We start from the raw sequence: 10,997 nt of genomic DNA, 5'->3' as shown, positions 1-10,997 counted from the left end.
AGAGCGTTATTGGCAATCACTTTTCTCATTAACTTTGCAAGTTACTCCCATTCCACGTTAGTGTTAACATTAGTGTAACTAACGTAGCCACTAATGTGGTTCTTCTTTGCTTCCTTTGTCCTGAAATCAAGCAATAACGTGCATCAAAGTTCTAGTCCAAGTAATGGGAAATGCAACATCCAATTTTGTCCTTAAATTCATGCAAAATCCTCATGAAATCATGTAAAGTGCCCAATATGTTTGAATCAAGATGTAAGTGAATATCTACCCAAAACTAGCTTATTTCCTAAGAAAATGCATGAAACTACCCTAAAATAGTAAAGAAAAGGTCAGTGAAACTGGCCAAAATGCCCTGGCATCACAACACCAAATTTAAAGCTTGCTTGTCCCTAAGCAAGTACTGGAACAAGAGAATGATGAATGGAATGCCAAGAGAAATGGGTCATTCTTGTGGAAGTCATGTCCCTGGTTTTATGGTGGTTTCATGCATAGCAACTTAGGCTTATTCCTGGCTTTCAGACCTTTATCATGTCCTAGAATACTCACTTGTTATTGCATCCCATGAGACTTTTATTCATTGATCCTTTTATTGTTATTTGAGGGCTTATTTTTGTTCTTAAGCTAAGTGCTCTGTAAGGGGGCAACTCTTTAAAATAAGCTTTCAGCCAACACTCCCGAACCAGTTGGTTCAAGGTGCTAGGTGTTGAAGCACCCCTAAGGACTTACTTGCTCAAGTCTCTCCCCCATACATGCACACCACAGGCACAGAGTTTATTTATTTTCTTTTCTTGAGACCTTGGTGTCCAGCACCTCTTTGGGTTACTAAATGCTCTGTGGTGAGGGTTACTCTTGATAGTGGACTTTCAGCTGATAATCCCGGGTTAGTTAACCCAAGTTACCAAGTGATAAGGCACCCCTAAGAGCTTATTCATCCAAGTAGATCCCTCACACAGGAGCACCACAGACACATGCTTCAAGATTAAAACTATTGGTGCCTAGCCTTATTGCTTACTATTTTTCTTTTATTCCTCAACTTTGATTATTCTTTTCCTTTTTCTTATTAGGATCTTCTTATTTATCTAATCTCATGGGGTGTGTCTCAAGCATAGTATTCATGACAGATAGTTATCTTTCCACCTTATGGTTGAACCAACTTAGCTAACTTATGACCACACCACAAACTCATGGACTTACTCCATATTATGAACTCTTCTCTGGTCTTTTAAAAGCACTCATTCTCTTTTTATTTGATTTAAAGGGACAAACATACAAGTAAGCAAAGTAAGGATGCAGTGACATGAGGACTAGATATCATAAACCTTTTCAACAAAAACTTAAAAGAAAGAATTTAGAAATGTTTAAACTGAAATGGAAGCAAGTTCTATTTCATACAAGATCTTCCTTATTTAAAGCATAGAGAAAGATGGACCAAAGAAGGAACTCCACCACCTTTTACTCTTGTGGATGTCCATGCTCTCCTTCTTGATTGCTTGTGCTCCCACTTCCCTTGCCTTTTCCAAGCAGCTTCTTCTAGAAACCACCATCTTCCATCTTCTTCTTGAGTGTTTCCTTTTGCTGTTTCACTTTTCTCTCTTCTTGTTCTACAAAATCTTTTTGGACCTCATCATATGTAGGGATGGCATAGTGTAGATGATGCATATTACTGGACATATAGTTCAACTTGGCTTGAGTGTTGACGTTGAACTCCTCCCGATGTAGTTGCCGTCCTTCATTAAGTACAGTGAACTCATTGAATGCTTTCATCTGGGCTATTTGCGGCTGATTGAGTTCCTGCAAATGCTTATCTTGACGTTCTTGCCTCTCAGTAACTTGGTGGATGGTTTGAGTGAGCTGGAAGTATTGTTCCTGTTGCTGCTCCATTTGTTGTTTCTTCCACTCTTCTTGTTGGCTCATCCAGTTCAATATTTGCTCTTGTCCTTCCATATGTCTCATCCCCAAATCTTCGATAGCTCTTAGAAGGTGATTCATATTCAAATCTGCTGGGTAAGGATGCTATCCCTGTTGATATTCTTCCTGATGAGACTCCTCTTGGTGAGCTCCTTCCTTTGCTTTTAGTTTCCCTATTTGTGGCCTTCTTTGTTGCTGAGCAGGTGTAGTATAGGCCATACGATGGGTTGTCATTAGCCTCCCTGGGTTAACCCAGTCTGGATTACTATCTTCAAAGACCACCTTGGCCTTTGTGCACAATCGGAGAATGGTGCTGGGGTACCAAAGCCTGGCACCTGATTCAAGCTTCTCAGCTGAATCTTAAATTCCCTTAGCTATAAGTTCATGCACGTTGATTTCTCCACCTTGTACTAGGCAATGTACCATAGTTGCTCGATTAATATTTACCTCTGAATTATTTGCAGCAGGGAGAATAGACCTCCTCACGAGTTCAAACCACCCCTTGGATTCTGGGCTAAGGTCTCCCCTCTTGATGAACTGAGGTCTCCCATCTCCATACCTCTCCCAGTCAGCTGCTATAACACAGATGTCAGTCACTATCTCGGTGAGCTCATCATTGTCTTGGGTTTTACTTATCCTTGCATGATAGCTAGGCTCATCAAAGTGTGGTGATTTCAGGTGAAGAGTTCTTATTATAGCATTTGGGCTGAAGTCTACCTCCTTTCCCCTTACATAGCTTTTGAAGGTTGGGTCTCTGGTTTTGTCTTCTCTGACCACATTTGCGTAGAACTCTTTAATGAGGTTTGCATTGATCTTCCCCTCTGGATTGGTGAGCAATTGCCACCCTCTTTCTTCAATCTTCTCCCGAATCTGTGGGCATTCGTCTTCATTGATTTGGAAGGTTAACTCGGGCAGTATCTTTTTGAGCTTTATCCGCTCAAATTCTCGTTCATGGAAGGCAGTCTTGAATCTCTTCTCGTCGAAGGGAATGTTCTCCGTTGGTTCCTTCCTCTTCTGCCTCTTGGAGCTTGATGATGCCATGAATGAAGTTAAAGCAAAAGGGTGTAGTGAAGGGAAGAGATGTGGGATTTAGAGAGTGGGAAGTTGAAGAATTGGTTGCTGGAAAGTGAAGTGCAAGGGGTATGAATTTCGAATGTGGAGATGGTGTGGATTTGATTCACTTATATAGAGAAGTGATGAAGAGATGAAAGGTGTGGATTGATGGGATTGGTGTATGATGAACAGATGGGGTTTTATATGGAGTAAGCACGAGGATTCTCAACTTTATGATGGAGTTGGTTCACTTTCCAAGTTTGTTCTTCCTCTAATGTTGCATGGCAACCATTCCCAATGCATTCCCCCTTGAGGCACGTGTGTAGTGCCCTCTTCATGAAGTGGCCAAACCTTTCCCATTAAATTGTCCAATCAATCTCTTTTAATGCTCCTTTCCTTTCCCTATAAAGATCAAACAAGAAAGTAAGAAATATCATAAAAAAATCAATTTAGCTTTTTTACGGCTAAAATAATAAAGAGAAGAAAAGATTAGATTGTTTATTCATGAACTCCAACTAACTAACTAACTGTGTATCCCTTTATGCATTTTGGTGGCACCATGGCACTTTATCTCCTGGAGAGAAGCCTTCTGTAGGGATCTTCTTGTTCCTCCACCCCCTTGGTACCTTCTTCTTTGTCCCTTTTGATGCTTCCCTGCTCTTGGCGACTTCTTCTTTTAAGTGAATTTTGGTGTTGTCTTCACTTGCCTCTGGTGGTTTAGGTTCCTCCAGCTTCTCCTTGAGCTGTGACGATTGCTATTTGCCTTGTTCATCATTCAGTGGGGTTCTCAGATGTGTTGGTGGTGCCTCAGTGCTTGTTTCCTCTGTCAGCATCCCGTTATGATCATTGCTTAGTTCTTTGTTTTCTTGGTCTATTTCTTGGGAGAGTTTGAAGATATTGAAGCTGAGTTGTTCATCATGGATCCTCAATATTAGCTCCCCTCGCTCCACGTCTATGAGTGCTCTGGCTGTAGCTAGGAATGGTCTTCCCAATATGATTGGGTGAGTGTGACTCTCTTCCATGTCCAAGATGACAAAGTCTGCGGGAAGAAAGTATTTTCCCACTTTTAACAACACGTTTTCCACCACCCCTCTTGCTTGTTTTTGAGTTTTGTCAGCCAGCCTGATGACTACATCTGTGGGTAATATCTCATTGATCTGCAGCCTCTTCACCAGGGATAGAGGCATTAAGTTGATGCTTGCTCCAAATTGCAGAGTGCTCTATCAAACATTGTTTCTCCTATGGCACAGGGGACATGAAAACTCCCTGGATCTTTTCTTTTTGTAGGTAACTGCGTTTGAATGAGGGCACTGCATTCCTTGTTCATCACTATAGTTTGGCCTCCCTTGAGTGAGCTTTTCCTGGGAAGCAACTCCTTCATGTACTTGATGAATGTAGGTATTTGTTGGATAGTCTTGATGAATGGTATTTTCACATGCAGAGATGCAAATAAGTCAAGAAATCTTGAGTATATTCTCCTCTCCACAGGTCCCTTGAGCAGTTGGGGAAAAGGTGCATAGAGTCTCAGCAACTCCTATTTTGAGATTTCTGGTTCTTGGTAATCTTTTTCCACCTCCTCTACTGAGGTATCTTCAGGTTGTTCTGACAGCTTGCTTGGCTTGTCCTCAGTCTCCTTATCACTTATAGTGACCATCTTGCAATCTTCCCATCTTACCTTCTTTGTTTCACCTCTCGGATTCTTCTCTGTGTCACTTGGGAATCCATTTGTGGGTTTGGAAATTTGCTCAGAGAGATATCCTACTTGAGATTCCAACCTCTTGATTGTGTCTCCCTGGTTCTTGAAACTGGCTCGCACTTCCTCATTGAAGACCTTGTTGTCTTGAATCTCCTTGCTTAGGCCTTCAAGTAGATTCTCAATCCTTGAGATTCTTTCATCAAATGATGACAATTATTTTGGGGGTGTTGATATGGTCTAGATGTGAAGTGTTGGGTGGCTGCATTGTTTGGATTTGGGCGTCTTTGATCAAGGCTTTCCATGTTTGGTTCAAAGTATTCCTCAAAGTGTTCCTCCTCTTCTTCAGCACCAACTACACGTTTTTCTCTTGCCTCCCTCCTTAGTCTAAGGAAGGTTCTCTCAGGTTTAGAATCAAAGGAAGTTGAAGCCCCGCTTCTTCTCCCTGCATACAACCAATAAGTACAAGCAAAGAGAATAGGTGCAGAAAGTATATCTGTCAGAATTACTGTTAGTGTGAGTAATGCAATATATCAAACAGTTAGTGGGTTAGTGAGATGAATAGTAAATAACAAAGAAAAAGTAAGGGGAAGGGAAGAAGTTATCTAAAACAGAAAGTAAATGACTAAAACAGAAATTTAAATCAAACAAAAATAAAATGCTCAATCTAGTTATCCTCCAATCTAATCATTGTTGATGCACAATCAATCCCCGGCAATGGCGCCATAAACTTGATGCACGGAAAACTTGTCTCGCAACAAATTTCCTTCGGCAAGTGTACCGAATTTGTCGTCAAGTAAAAACTCACAATAGAGTGAGGTCAAATCCCACAAGGATTGATTGATCAAGCAACTTTAATTAGAGGACTGTTCTAGTTGAGCAAATCCAGAATTTGAGTTGAGAATTGCAGAAAATAAAATGGCGGGAAGGTAATTGACAGGAAAGTAAATGCTAGAATTATAGATCTGAAAGTAAATGACTGAAGGTAAATTGCAGAATTGTAAATGGGAATGGGGAAATTGCTCATTAAAGTAAATAACAGAAATTAAAGAGAATGGGTAAGATTGTATTCTCCGGATCAATTTCATTTTCATCTCTTCCTCAATCAATGCACTCATTGATCTCCTTGGTAATCTTAAGTGATTGAATTACAATTTCTTGTAATTCAATCTCTCAAATCTTGATCAATAGACAATTCCTTGGTCAATTGCTCATGAGAAGAGATGAAGTATGGTCACTGATTATACCACATGCATTTTCCAAACCAATTGTTGAGAGCATTATAGTCACATATCCACCCAAACCCAATTTGGTCCAGCATGAGAAAGCATTTCTAGCTTGATCTTTTCATTCCTCTTTCAAGGTTCAGAAGAGATCCAAGTATGAATAGCTTCTTTTTCAAGATAACTACTCAATTGGATGAAGATCGAAAGCTTTCAAGTAAAATCAAGAGAAAAGATAGAAGAAGAATAATGAAAACTAGTATTGATCCATCAAATTACAACAGAGCTCCCTAACCCAATGACAGGGGTTTAGTTGTTCATAGCTCTGGAAAATGAAAACAAAGATGGAAAATACATGATGAAAACTTATAAGTGCAGAGAAAGTAAATACAGAGAGTAGTTCCTATGCTAAGAGTCTCCCTATAATTTCCAACTCCCCAAAATATTTCAAAGCTACTCCTATATATACTACTCTTCTATTCTTCTAGTTGATTCTTCAAGTCTTGGGCCTTTGGATCTTGAGTTTGAAGCAGTTCTCTTCTTCATTGGGCTTAGCTTTTACTTGCAGAGAGAAAGTATGAAGTGGGCAGGGGCTTTGGTTCAGGAAGTTAGTGGTGTTAACGTTCAGTGAAAATATGGATTCGAGAACGTTAGTGACAATCATCTTTTTCACTAACGTTCCTCACTAAAGTTAAAAGCCACGTTAACCTCAACATTAGTGGCACAAACGTTGCCACTAACGTTTCCACTATGTCCTTCGCACACGTTTTTGGGACTCAACTTTCCCAATAACGTTGAGAAGCCTCCCCCTTCCCTACGTTAGAGTCCACGTTAACTTAGTTTACGTGGCTCTTTTAACGTAGGCTTGCCATCCTTCGAGAACGTTAGTGACACTTACCATTGTCAATAACGTTCCAAATTGCCCCTATTTTCCACGTTAGAGTCCACGTTAACTAGGTTAACGTGGCTTCTAACGTGGCCTTGCTAGCCATCTCCAACGTTAGTGACAAAGTTGAGTGTCACTAACGTTGGCTCATCTTTCCCTTATCCACGTTAGCTTCCACGTTAACTAAGTTAACGTGGGAGTTAACGTGGCTTATGGTGGCATGTGTGGCTCTTTCCAACGTTAGTGACAATGTTGGGTGTCACTAACGTTGGCGATCACCTTCTTTCTTCACGTTAGCTTCCACGTTAACTAGGTTAACATGGGAGTCAACGTGGCTCATTGGGGGCTTGTGTTCTTCCAACGTTAGTGACAATATTGGGCGTCACTAACGTTGTCGACCACTTTGTTCCTTCACGTAAGCTTCCACGTTAACTAGGTTAACGTGGGAGTTAACGTGGCTTAATGTGCTTTGGCCAACGTTAGTGACAATGTTGAGTGTCACTAACGTTGGCTCCCCCCCTTTCTTCTTAACGTTAGAGGCCACATTAACTAAGTTAACATGGACTCTAACATGGCCACTCATGATCTTGGTCCAACGTTAGTGATAATGTTAAGTGTCACTAACGTTGGCTCCATTTCTTTACTTCCACATTAGAGTTCACGTTAACTTAAAAACTGGCCAAAATGCCCTGTCATCAAAGGCTCAAAGTGGCAAACAAAGGTAATTAAAAGGGTATGCTATTTGGGATAAGTGAGCTAATAACAAATGATGGCCTCAATCATATGCAAGCATGTAAATACACTAAACAATGGACATATAGAATGGAACAAAACATAGATTACAATCATAGAGAAGGGAACACACAAGAATGGAATGTTATGGTTAAATAGTGTAACCATATGATTAATCTCAAATCTCACAGGTTGTGTGTTCTTAGCTATAGTTCATGTTCCAATTTACAGTCTTCAAACAAGTTTAACACAAATTTTCAATTTAAATTAGTGTAATGCTATAAAAAGGGTCTTGAAAGAGAAATTTATTACTTCAACCAAGCAAAACATACATGCAAACAATTATTATCATGCAATCTATCCTATTTAACAAAAGAAAAATTCAAATGTTGGTGTTAAGAGAGAGAAGTTACCTTCGGAAGTCAAGGACTGACCTCCCCACACTTAAGGCTTGGCACGGTCCTCCGTGCCATTAGTTAGGAGTAAGGTAGGGCTGGAAGTATCGTCTCCAGTGTCTGGTTTGCCATGGCTCTCTGTACTACTGGATGAAGGGGAGTCTAGGTTATCCTTCTGTTCTGGAGGTGGGTGTGTACCAACTATGAGTTCCTTCAGATAGTTGTATCAGCGCTTGTTATGGCGCTCCATTTGCTCCATCCACCGGTCTTGCCGGTCGAACCTCTCAAGGATCTGTAGGAACATCAGATGGGTGGATGGTGCTTGTGGTGTGGATGATGGTGGAGTGGAAGAGGGAGGAGTATCCAAGGATGGATAGCAGGTCGGCTCGCAGAGGAAACTGGTGGCTTGATGTACTTTCCATTCGGGACATACTGGTCGGTCCTAGGGATCATGACCTTCGTGTCTCCTGCCCGATAGGACACACCTGCTGCAGAGACTAAATCTGAAACCAAGGCGGGGAAAGGCAGGTTACCCGCAATCTGTACATGTCCCATTGCTTGTCGGATGTGTCAGGGCAGGTTGAGAGGTTGCTCTGTCAGGATGCACCAGAGAAGAACAGCCATGTCTGCTGTGAAGGTCGATTCATGAGTGCTCAAAAAAACATAGTGGGATATAATCTGTGCCCACACGCGAGCCTCCAAGGTGAGTGACTGGGCGGAGATGCTCTTGGGTTTTGACCGATGCGGCCTATAAATCCAGGTGCTGCCAGGTCGGGCAATAACTCCAAGGACGCTATCACAGTCAAACTAATACATCTGGCACTTAAGAGAGGCCTCTTGATATGCATCCAATCCCTCAGGACTGGGGGGAAGGTCCAGTATGCTCTGGATGGCACTCTCGGAGACAAGGACTTGTCACTGACGAACATAGACAGCCTGTAGGGTAGGCGAGTAGAAGTTGGAGTAGAATTCAACAACCCATGATAAGTTGGCTTTTCGTGGCTATCTCCTCAAAAATCCCCACTGTCTCCTCTCAATTTGGGGCTCCACAAAATCAACAAAGTGTGTCGGGATAATGAGCAGATGCTCATTGTTGTAGTTCCTCTCGGCTAGGATGGGGAACATCTGTTCGCAATAACGGTTAGCAAACTGTGTGGAGTCTCGTGCAGGAAAGGCTTTTTCAGATTCATCTACTTTAATGATCCTCTTCACCCGCTTTGTTGGTGGCCTTACGCTTGTAGATGGAAGTGCTTTAGATGGAACTCTCTTGGTTCCTCTCCTTACTGGTGTCTTGTCAGTGGCCTTCTCCTTTCCTTTCTTGGTACCCATGCCTAAGGAGGAAGGAAAGAGGAAGGTTGTTAAATATAGATAAACAAGGAACCAGAAGGAAGAAATTCCAAGTAATAATGAATGCCAAAGAAAATATAATAGCTTAAATACATGGTAGTTACAACATGCAGGTAAGACCTCAATTAAGAGCAAAAAGGAAATTCATAGTAATTAGATGCAAGAGGTTAAAAGCATGCAAAAAGAGGCATGAGAGGCATAACTCAAGCATCAATAATTAAATATGCCAAATTAAAGAGCACTTTAGATGATGACAATTGTGAATGATAATCCCAAATACATGTGGAGGGCAAGTGTTGGGAAGAAGAGGCATTCAAGTAAAAGTGTAAAACAAAATAGAGGTCAAGATGCCATATGTGCTTTTTCACAAACACTTGGTGAGTAGGTTAAAGTAGGGATGAAAATAATATAATCCAAATGTATATGAGAGCCAAATTAAAGTATCAATTGTCAAATCACTCCTCATAATAACCACGAGCTTCAGTATAGTAAGGTAATATCCAAATAAAACTCCAATAACAACATAAAAATGCAAGAAAAAGAAAAGAAAAAGAAACCATGGATAATGAAACTAAAAAAAAATAAAGAAGAAAGAAACATAAATTAATATAATAATGAAAGAGTAAAAGAGGGAAAAGAAAAGAAACCTGATGAAGAAGATGAAGAAGGAAAGAAGAAAGTAACAAATATGAAGAAAGAATAAGGAAGAAAAGATAAGGAAGAAGGAAGAAGAAAGAAGTAGGATTGAAAAGAATTAGGATTGGGGAGGAGATAATTTGAAATCAGGCGTTGATGTGGTTTAATTGTGCGTCGCATGCGACGCGTACGCGTGGGTCGCACAGATTGAATTGTGATGCGTAAGCGTCGGGCACGCGTACGCATGCCTTGGATTGTGTGAATCACGCAAAGGCATCAACGCGTGTGCACAACTCTCTGTTCGCTCTGGGTGTGGAGCAAAAATGGCAAACGACGCATGCGCATCAGGCACGCGCACGCATGGATGGCCCTTTTGGGAAAACGACGTGCACTGATGAGTTATTTTGGATGAAAAATAAATCTCTCCCAAAACACACAAACATAACCGACAAGTGTACCGGGTCGTATCAAGTAATAAAAACTCACGGGAGTGAGGTCGATCCCACAGGGATTGAAGGATTGAGCAATTTTAGTTTAGTGGTTGATTTAGTCAAGCGAATCAAGATTTGGTTGATGGTTTTGTGACTTGCAGAATTAAATTTCAAAATTTCAAAGAGAACAAGAAATAAATTGCTGAAACTTAAAGAACAAGAAATTAAATGGCAGAAACGTAAAGTGCAAGAAATGTAAATTGCGGAATCTTAAAGTGCAAGGAATGTAAATTGCTTGAAATGTAAAGGGGATTGGGACGTGGGTTTGCAGAAATTAAACAAGGAAAAATTAAATTGCATTAAACAGAAGAGGAAAAGGGAATTGGGATTGAACCGGATATGAAGCAGAACAACACCAAACTTAAAGCTTGCTTGTCCCCAAGCAAGAAATGAATTATGTTCAGAGATTCTTTCAATTAAGATGGATTGAGGAACACTTGTAAAGTGCAGTGAGTGAAGTGATCAAGTATCAGTGGGGTGAACTCTAAATCATATGCTCATGCAAGGGCTTCAGTGCTCACTAGTCCTTACATATTGGGAGTCGTAGGTCTTTAGGATTTTCATCCAAATGGTACCATGGAGATCTCTTTATATGTAATCACCTTGAAGCAGCTTATAGTTTCTGTGCTTTGA

The 10,997-nt window shown here is 40.8% G+C and overlaps 1 long non-coding RNA gene across 1 annotated transcript in view; it reads right to left on the bottom strand.

The window, feature by feature from the left end:
- LOC110267166 overlaps positions 1-10,997 on the bottom strand; it is a 19,405-nt gene that overhangs the window by 4,389 nt on the left and 4,019 nt on the right. The window contains exons 2-3 of the long non-coding RNA XR_002354524.1: positions 8,389-8,393; positions 3,665-3,668 (exon numbers count right to left, since the gene is read on the bottom strand). This is a non-coding gene — a long non-coding RNA (uncharacterized LOC110267166). The remainder of the gene's footprint in view (positions 1-3,664; positions 3,669-8,388; positions 8,394-10,997) is intronic.

Source organism: Arachis ipaensis, chromosome B09, assembly GCF_000816755.2.
Source record: "Arachis ipaensis cultivar K30076 chromosome B09, Araip1.1, whole genome shotgun sequence".
NCBI lineage: Eukaryota > Viridiplantae > Streptophyta > Magnoliopsida > Fabales > Fabaceae > Arachis > Arachis ipaensis.
This window is presented reverse-complemented; position numbering and strand designations above follow the sequence as displayed.